This window comes from Microplitis demolitor, chromosome 8 (assembly GCF_026212275.2).
Source record: "Microplitis demolitor isolate Queensland-Clemson2020A chromosome 8, iyMicDemo2.1a, whole genome shotgun sequence".
Lineage (NCBI taxonomy): Eukaryota > Metazoa > Arthropoda > Insecta > Hymenoptera > Braconidae > Microplitis > Microplitis demolitor.
Window position 1 is genome coordinate 8,632,239 of NC_068552.1, and position 10,988 is coordinate 8,643,226.

The window sequence follows — 10,988 nt, forward strand, 5'->3', positions numbered from 1 at the left end:
GCAGTTGGCATCAGTAAATTTATTTATTATAAATAAATCTCCTAGTTTAGTAAATAAACCATTGATTGATTTATCTTAAAATCATATTAATAATTAATTATGAAAAGGCAACTGGTCATTTAGCGTCGGGAACTGGGTAAATTACACGGTCAAAGTTATGTATTATGTTGGTGGTACTGTAAAGAAATATTATGCGACAGTTATATATCTCTATTGGGTGAAGTGAGATATATGACAAAATGGCGCCGGTCTAGGTGCCGGCGTGAGATTCACGTGCTGCCATGGTCAGGCGTGGGATAGTCTCTGTAAGAGTAGCGTGTGTGCTCTGTTACATTAAACTAATTATAAATTTGTCGCCATTTAGTATTTTGTGTAGATAATATACACCCATTGGCATTAGTTCAGCATTTGTTAAATCGCATGATGGAAAATACAATTACGGTATTAGCGTGCAACCGAGGGAGTTGAATAATACGTAATCTGTAAGTACTTTTTGGCTAATACATTGGCGTGTAATTTTGGTTCCCGAGTTGGTGATCATTTGTATATAGCCGAAGCGTAAGAGCGATAGTGAATTCTGAGTATTAATAATTGGTCATAAGCATATGATGGAATGCGTGAATATTATACTCAGTGAATACAAATACAGTCAGTGCAATCATTCAGTATTATTTTACCAAATGTTGAGCGGGAGAAATGTGTGGTTAATTTTCATTATCATTTATTATTAATTTGAGTTATTATTTTTATAATTAAATTTTGGTGCGTATTATTTTTTATTATTTTACTTATCACGTGAGAGTGATACAAAGGTATAAATATCACTCATAATTATTGTATCCATAAGTGCTCTTTATCTGTATTATTTGAGTATAGGATAATATTATTTTGTGAATACCGTAAAACTCACCATTGGAAATTATTGGGAATTTTTACTGAAATACTTCACATCCTTATACGAGATTATTTTATTCAATATTTCTATTCACTTGCGAGTGATATAATACGTTACACTTATTGAAGTATTATTCTGAGATTGTTCTCCGTGAATTATATTTAGTTTGTTTATGTTCACGTGTGAGTGAGGCTATTACTTATTAAAAGTTATATGTTTATTTCACAATACATTTATTGTTTATGCATTATTATTATTGTTTGAATTAATTTTATATGCGCATACTATTATTATTATTTTTTGTAAGTGATTTTCCTATTATTTTTCGATATTATTTATGTGAGTATGCGATATATATTTGACGGATTATTTTATTAATTAATGGATAATTAAAAACAAATGGTCATCAACCCGGTGGTATTTAATATTATTATTTCATTACTGCTATCTTTTCTTGCTATCCTAATTCCTAAAATCTGAAATCGCTATCCTGTTATTGATTTTAATTTTATTTTCATTTTTCTCCGTTGTTTAATTTTGAGTTAATTTTGTTCGTGGGGCACACGAACTGGCGCCCAACTAGGTTGTCTAACCCAGCCTGAGCAGAGCTGCGGGTCCAGGGAGATTCAGGATATCTCCAGGTGGGACATTTTGTTTTGTTACTATTTTATTTTCAGTTTTTCAACCAACGGAGAGCCATAACGGCTATTGAGCGCCAACCACACTCCGCCGTGGGTCGCGTAAAATAGAGGGGAACGTTATAATTTAAATAATTAATTAAATAATTTTTTATAAAGCAGTAATTTGTATATATATTTTTTTAATGTAACCCTCGCGGACCTGGAATCACTGTAAAATCACGGTGAAATCACAGTAAGATTATAGTAAAAACATTGTGAGACCATGATGAAATTACAGTGAAATCACCGTGATTTTGTGCCATTCGGTCACTGTAGTTTTATGGTTATCTCACAGTGATTCGATAGTGGTTTCACAGTGATCTTATTATGTTATCACAGTCGATTCATAGTTACCTCACAGTGGTATTGCAGTGGTTTTAATGTGGTACCACAGCCAATTCACAGTGAATCCACAGTGAATTTTCAGTAAACTTACAGTAAATTCACAGTGAATATACAGTAAATTTAAAGTGAATATATACTGAATTCACAGTGAATTTCCAATGAACTTATAGTAAATCCACTGTGAATTTACTGTAAGTTTACTGGAAATTCACGGTGGAAAAAAAAAATACAAAAAAATTATTAAAACCTACCATCATTTTTTTTTTCAAATAAAAAAAAAAAACAAAAATTTTCAATGACTACCATTTTATATTTTTTTTGTCATTCTATAATATCAAACTTTGAAGCTCTTTGCAATTTTTTCCATTAAACTTATTTTTCAAAACACATCTTGAAAATTTTCAAGTGTTCAGAGAACTTTGAAATAAAAAAAAAGAATACAAACAAAAATTAAAAATGGCCATCATGACACAAATATTCAGTTTATTTAAAAAAAGTACATAAAAAAGTTGAAGAATGTTTGAACAACTTTTTCTTTGCTATTCTAAAATCACCATAAAACTAGAGGCAAATTATCATAAATTTTCTGTGGAATTATGGTGAAATCACCATTAATTTACTGCGAAATCATGGTAAAATCGTCATTAATTTACTGCAAAATCATGGTGAAAACACTATTGATTGACTGTGAAATCACCATTACTTTACTGTGAAATCATGGTGAAATCACCATTACTTTACTGTAAAATCATTGTGAAATCAGCATTAATTTACTGTGAAATCATGATGAAATCACCATAAATTTACTGTAAACTCGCAGTAAAATCACAGTGAAATCACTACAGAATCACCATGACAAAATGGCACAAAATCACTGTGAATTCACTATGAAATCACCGTAAATACACCGTCAAATTACAATGAAAGTGAATTCACTGTGATTTCACTATGATTTCACAGTGATTCCAAGTCCGCGAGGGAAAAAGTTTATTTCAAGAAAAAAACAATTGAAAATTGCAAATAACTTAACCTTACAGTAGTTTATATGAACGTTTCTACTCTAAAAGTATTCAAAAAATAACCTGATAGGTGGCACTGTAAATACTTTATTTAAATTAAAGTTGGTATTAGTTGACATTAAATGGAAATGAATAAGGAAACAGAAAATGGAAAATTTTAGAAGTAAATTACGAAGTGACAAATGATTATTGATTCCATTGTTTAAATTATATTTTTGTTAGTTAATTAATTATATAGGATTAAAGGGTGTATTTGAATATGCATACCGAAATTAAGATAAGACGGACTCTGACCGGAAAATTTGTGACGGTCATTCCGCAATAGAACAGGCTCGTCAATTAGGTCCGTCGGTCACGAGACCGTTAGCGGGCCGTCTTGTGATCAAAACTCAAAATGACGGTCATTCCGCATTACTAGTCACATATCAATATTAGAATATTTCAAATACCAACTTCAGTATAAACAATTCAACCCAAATTACCCTAATAGCTACTTGAGCTTGAAATTGACTGTAATTTGATGTTGAAATTACCTGGATTCTTCTACCTGAATTTGTCTAAAATTTCACATTAACAGTTAAAAAGAAAAACTCGCGGTTATTTTTTTTTTAATTTAGAGGTCATTTTTACAATAAAAAAAAGTCGGTAATGTTGTTTTTACCATTTCAGAAGTTAAGCAAATTTATACATAAAAATATTTACAATTAGATGGTCGCATACGAATTGTCGAAAAAAACTGAAAAGTCCAAAGTTGACAGAAATTAGTAAACTCTTTCGTAGAATCAAAAAACGGTGTGAGAGAAAATTTTACTGCTTATTCTGCGATATGAAAAGGCAGATTATTTGCAACAAATATTACCACTAATGTCCAGTAAAAAGTTAACTTATTTATATTTCAAGAAAGATAACTTTATGGTAACAATTTGTCAACTTTTTATAAACATTTTGGTAACTTTTTGATAACACTTTACAACGTTTTATTGACAAATAGCAATTAGATTTATGGTACCAAAAAGATAACTAATTGACAACTTTTTTATGTTGAATAATATTTTCAAAATATCTTTAAAAAAATAAATAAAAAGAAAAGTTGATTATTTTTAACTCGCTGTAGTGCTCGTTACGAAGTATTCTCATTATTTCAATTAAAAAACAAATGAATTAGGTGAACTGGTTGTGTTTAAAAGAGTTATAATGCTGACAATCACAAGTTGTCATCACATAAAATTTTGATAAATATCTATTATAACATCAATTTTTATATGAACTTAAACATAAATTTACTTTCAATTCTATGAAATTCATCAATAATATCTGTCGGACCGTCAAAAATTATTTTGTCACAAATTTGGTCAGTTGCATCTAGATAGATGATTTGTGACTGTCATTAAATTTTCAGTCACAAATTTGGGCTTGGTCATGAATTTTGTCAGTTACAACCAGCTAGATAATTGGACGGAATCTTTTTTGCAAATGATTGAAAAATTTAATTTTCCCTTGGTATTCTTATCTTGTGGTATTTTTAAGAAAACGGCGGTTTTAAAATTTGAATTTGTATAAAAGTTTGAAAGGCGTTTGTAATATACCGCCACAATTGTGAGGGTCCGTTATTTTATGAATGGTCCGCTGACGGTCTTGTAACCATGACGTGACGGTCAAAAAAAGACCTGACGGTCAGCTTCACATAACTATATGTGACCCAGCTTTTTTATTTGTGCTAAGTATCCCAATTCCAACTGGCAAAATATTAACTTCTTTGTATCGAAGAATTCAGAAAAATTTTAAATGTTAAAAAATATTTAATATGTTACGTCCCAACCTGTACGTCAGAAGACGTGGGCATTTACTTCTCTAATTACCGGCCTGAAATCTAACTAATTATATCGAATATCGATAACCAAGTAATTTCCGTAGTATTTCATTAATGATATAAAATAATATAATATAATAATAGAATAATATTATTTAAGATATTCGAACGTTAAGGATATGAGTAATATAACTGTAATAATAGAGTAATAACTGATAAAGTTATTTTTCTATATTTTATCAAATATAAATAAGCGCTGACGCCTCGAGTAAATCTTCCAGACGTGCAGCTGCACAAACATCTATTTTGTTTAAGATAACTTTTGTTAATAGATAAGGGACTCATTTGTTCGTAACAAAAGCGGAGAGATCGTGAGAATTAAGTATTTTCAACAAATATTAGAATGGATCATTCGAGAACATACGTTATCTCGAATGACCCCTCCATATGAATCGATGCGTGGGTCTGATACCCAAGCGTATTGATAAGAGTGACTCTAGTTTTTCTTGATCAAGAGGAGGCAGTCTGAAACATAAAATCATCGAGAGCAGTCAGGCTCAAAAAAAAAAACTCAACTTCTTTCTCACCCTCTTGAAGTTATTGTTAGGAGTACATTGACAATTTTATAAAACTAATTCAACTGTGTATTTTCACTTCACTCAAAACTATTCTTTTACTATTGAATAAATCGGATTTATATATATTTTCAAACAACCAGTTTATTTCAACCACCAAATGGTGGCTGTTCAACCCATACTTAAATATTATTTATGATTATATGTAAGTTTTCATTACGTCCAATTTAAATCGTCCGCTCAACTACGCCATCGCCAAAACATATACCAGGACGTAACAACTTATTATATAATTAAAATTGGTGGCAGCGACGGATTCGAACAGCCCCCGAATAGACTGGTTAAATCTAAAAAATCCGAAAATTTCTTTTTACAAAAATTATCATCAAGTTCTTAGAGTAAAATTGAGCAATACAAAAAAAATAGCACCAATTTTTTTAACTTCCCGCTAAGAAAATCGACGATTTTCAAAAAATTCGGGAAATTATTTTTTCTACCCCGATTTTTGAAAATCGAGTTTTCATCAGATGTCGACGTTTTGAGGTCCTAGGAAGCTATTCTGACTATTTTCAGAATGATGTCCGAGTGTGTGTGTGTGTGTGTGTGTGTGTGTGTGTGTGTGTGTGTGTGTGTGTGTGTGTGTGTGTGTGTGTGTGTGTGTGTGTGTAAACTCTTTGTAACTTTTTAACTAATAAATCGATTTGGATGGTTGAGGTGGCAATCGAAAGAGCTTGTTGGCCGTCAACTTTCCTGAGAATTTCAGATCATTTGATCAAATAGACTCGAAAATATTTGCGAATTACGAAAAAAAAAAAAAAATTTTTTTTAGTTTTTTATTGATTTCTCAGAAACGACTCATACGATCGACTTCAGAATCAGCTGTAGGACTCAATAGAACGCGTCGATTGCCACCTCAAACATCAAAATCGGATAATTCGTTCGAGAGTTATCGCGGGAGAAAGAAATGGTGAAAGCGGTTTTTTCTAAATATTTTCGAAACGACTGACGCGATCGATTTTAAATTTTAATTAGCTCTAGAATTCAATGAAACGCGCCGATTGCCGCCTCAAACATCTTAATCGGTTATTTTGTTCGAGAGATATCGCGGGAGAAAGAAATGGTGAATAATGGTTCTTTCCAAATATTTTTGAAATGACTGACCCGATTAATTCCAAATTTTTTTTTTTTTGTATCTTGAAAGTATTTCATAAACGACTTGATGAATCAATTCAAAAATCTGATTAGTTATAGAACTCAATAAAACATGTCGATTGTCGCCTTGAACGTCTTAATCGGTTTATTCGTTCGAGAGATATCGTTTGAAAAAAAATCGTAACAAACGTTTTCTTTCGAAAACAAAGGCATACAAAAGTATTTTCGAGCTCGAAGAGAAAATGTATCTACAACAATTTTCTGCGCTTAAGGAGCTCGAAATAGGCGGGAAGTTTTGGGGCTGGCCCGCAGGGTCAACCGACAGACCGATTTTTTTTTTCTTTGCCGACATCGAAAATTTTTTTTTCTTAAATAAAAAGAAGCAAAATTGTGAAACAAAAGTGAAAAGTTAAGTGAGAATTAAAGTGAGTGAAATAACTAATAATAGAAATCTAAATAAATTAAATTAAAAATTTTAAAACAATTAAAATAAAATTGTAAAAATTTTACATTGAACATTTAAATTGAAAATTCAAATTTTTTTTTTATTATTCAAGATCTGAAATTAAATTTTTTTTCTGCTCTCAAATAAAATAATAAATAGAAAAAAAAATCTGAGCGTCGGTTGACCCTGCGGGCCAGCCCCAAAACTTCCCGCTGTTTTCGACCTCAAAGAGCGATTTTTTTGTTGATAATATGATTTAAACTAAAAACCAAGTTCGATGACATTATATGATCGAAAGAAACCATAAAAAAGATGAGTAAGTATGATATCAGGCACATTTTAGTACGTTACATTATGATTTATCCGGAAAAAATAACATAAAATGTTATTTTTTTAACTTTTCAACGCCGATATCTTTTGAACTAATTAATCGATTTTGATAGTTGACGTAGAAATCGGCGCGATTAATGAATTCTAGAGCTGATTAAAATTTGAAATCGATCGCGTCAGTCGTTTCGAAAATATTTAGAAAAAACCGTTTTTCACCATTGCTTTCTCCCGCGAAAACTCTCGAATGAATTATTCGATTTTGATGTTTGAGGTGGCAATCGACGCGTTTTATTGAGTACTAGAGCTGATTAGATTTTGAAGTCGATCGTATAAGTCGTTTCTGAGAAATCAATAAAAAACTAAAAAAAATTTTTTTTTTTTTTGTAATTCGCAAATATTTTCGAGTCTATTTGATCAAATGATCTGAAATTCTCAGGAAAGTTGACGGCCAACAAGCTCTTTCGATTGCCACCTCAACCATCCAAATCGATTCATTAGATCAAAAGTTACAAAGAGTTTACATACACACACACACACACACACACACACACACACACACACACACGGAAATCATTCTGAAAATAGTCAGAATAGCATCCTAGGACCTCAAAACGTCGACATCTGATAAAAACTCGATTTTCGAAAATTGGGGTGAAAACAATAACTTCCCGAAATTTTTGAAAATCGTCGATTTTCTTAGCGGGAAGTTAAAAAAAAAAGTATATAAATTTATAAAAATCATATATATCAAGAAAAAAAAATAAAATTTTGTGAATTAAAAATAAAATTTATAATAAAATTCAAGTGAGTGAAGTTAATGAAAAAAAAAAAAAAAAAAAATTTGACTAAATCAAATCTACCAACATCATTTACGACGCCCGACGGATGCAGTTCAACATAATTAAGTGCTGAGATACCTACATCGTGCATACCTGCTGACCTTCGCCATCAACCTTCCGACGGCAACGTAGATCTTCGCATCGACCATAATTTATTTGTACAATCTTCTAAATAGTAAGTCGATTTATCGATATCATTCAATTTTGTAATTTTTTTTGCGTTATATAAATTTAAAAATATAAATTTATAAAAATGTCTAAATTAGAACTTGTGGAAACTTCCCTTACTGAGGCAAAAGATACAATAGAAACATTAGTAAATGAAATTCAAAAATATAACGTATACCGTAATTAATTTCCGCGACGGAGACGCGGATTAACCAGTAAACCGTATGCGGTCACCCACGTGTGAAAATAAAAATAATAAATAGTAATAAATAAATGATTTTAAATGTTTCCTTCAAATTAAAATAAATAATAAGTTATAAACAACAATGAAATTATAAATAATGAACTCTTGGAGTGCCTGAACCAGCTCCTCAGGCTGGGTTAGTGCACGCAGGCGCCAGACCGTTTATCCCAAAACGGACAAAATTTAATTCAGGGGGAAAATCTGCAAGGAAAATCCGAGCAAGTGACACACGACAAAGCGGACAAACAATTGAGGAAAATAAAATAAAATGAATAATAATAAGAAAAAGAAAAATAGTAAATATATAATAAATAATTATATTACCAAATAATAAATAAATCAGAAAAATTAAATAAAGCAATAGGGAAGAGATCCAGGAAAATAAATATTAAATTTTCCCCGACAGCTGTTGGTTTCCGTATTTTAATTGAAACAGTACTCAATATAATTAATAATACTTTACAATAAATAATTTTTGTTAAATTAACCACAACACTAACACTCGGTGGTTATAAAAAAAAAATAATAACGTTATATAAAAATTTAACTCAAGATATATATAATTTAATTTAATTAACACTAGTAATTTTAATATTAAATAAAAAGAAACCAATTATTTTCACTCAAATTTTTCCAGACAACAATAAAAATAATAATAATAATCTTACTTTATTTTATCTCTCAACACGCTTGAGAGAGAGAAAGACACGGAATTTTTCCTCACTCACACTCAAAAGGATAAATTTCTCGGTACTACCAAATTATAAATATATAACATATAAAGTTAAATAATAATTTTTGCATAAAATCTCGTTAATAATTTTTACCGCTGGGGTACATATAATCAAAATAAAATAATTATAATGCTATGCAATTATCTTAAATAATAATTAACGTGAATAATAATTGATAATATTATACAGATATTCTAAATAAGAATAGAAAAATAATAATTATATTAACTCGGGAATTTTTCATCCGAGTGCTGACATCAGTGCTTGAGGAATTTTTAAGTACCGCGTGAGTTGTATAGCTGTATATACTACTAATATATATATATATATATATATATATATATATATATATATAAGTGTGTACCGGCAACGCTTTACGCCGTTGCGTGCGCTTTATCAATATATATATATATATATATATATATATATATATATATATATATATATATATATATATTTAATTACCAAATATTTTCACTAACATACGAAAATAATATTTAATGATAATTAATAATGATTCTCTCGTGTATCATTCAGTAAATAAGTAATAACTGCAGATGAATAATTTTCTCCGCGGCGACCAACAACTACCGGGGGAGGCTAGCACGTGAAAGTATATTATCCAGCGAAATAGATACAAAGTACTTACTCAAAATCAGCAATAATCAGCCAAAATAATAATCAATATTGTAATGCTAGAATAACAATATTTCGTACTCAAATTAATTCACCCAGTGAACTTTACTTATTTTAACCAAAGAAAAAAATAGAAACTTTATTGCAACAAAAAAAACGTCCGTACACAACGCTTGTCCGTATCTTTCTAACTTAATTGTCTCAACCTCCACCTGTTGGTCGTCGCACACATGACACTACTGTCCCCTTAATTTTTATTATAATTATATTTGTCAGCCCTGGGCCTTACTTAAATTAAATAAATATAAAATATAAAACATAAATACGCAGACAACTGAATGATACATAATTAAGTGATTAAATATATGAACTATTCATCTATATCTTTTGTCTCGTATAATAAATTAAATAATAATAGGCCGAATAATAAACATCACTTGACGTCCTCAGTTGGATGACAAGTTTAAACAAATGGTAATATGTTGACAATTGTTGGGGCATAAAATAACGCTGGATTATGCATCCCAACTAATTCAAAATTATAAATAAATACTTAAAATAAACAGAAATCACGCGTTCGTGTTTTAAATCATAAATTATAAAAATAAAACTAAATCACACATGTGCTCTTTCATACCCTTCGCGCATGCGCGAGCACCGTGTACGGACTGCCGTCTCATCGGCGAAATGGCGGAATGCCCGCGTAACGATTCAAATTTGAATTTATAATTAAAATAATTAACTTAAAACTAAATAAAATTAAATAATTTTAATCGTTACGTGACAAAAATTAAGATCAGACCATAAACGAGTAAAAAATACTTTGAATGAACAATTCGAAACCGAATTAGTGCGACGCGTAGAAGAAGAAATGAATAAATTAGATATCACAAATTTAAATTCACAATTCACACCAAATCCTAACAGAACTCAAAATATTAGTAATATTAATAAAATTGATTATAAAGACTTTCTAAAAACCATCCCAGACTTTGACGGTACAAAAGACGGTTATCCAATAGAATCATTTACAAAAGCCTGTGTAAATGCTAAAATAAATTTTAAAGACGATATTGACGAAGAATTTTTAGTAAAATTATTACAGACCAAATGTAA

At 30.1% G+C, this 10,988-nt stretch overlaps 1 protein-coding gene across 1 annotated transcript in view; it reads right to left on the bottom strand.

Annotated features, from left to right (window-relative positions):
* LOC103574266 (uncharacterized) overlaps nucleotides 1-10,004 on the bottom strand; it is a 53,725-nt gene extending 43,721 nt beyond the window's left edge. Inside the window, exon 1 of the mRNA XM_053741540.1 lies at nucleotides 9,886-10,004. The gene's annotated coding sequence lies outside the window, so the exon portion shown is untranslated. The remainder of the gene's footprint in view (nucleotides 1-9,885) is intronic.
* Between the last annotated feature and the right edge of the window lie 984 nt (nucleotides 10,005-10,988).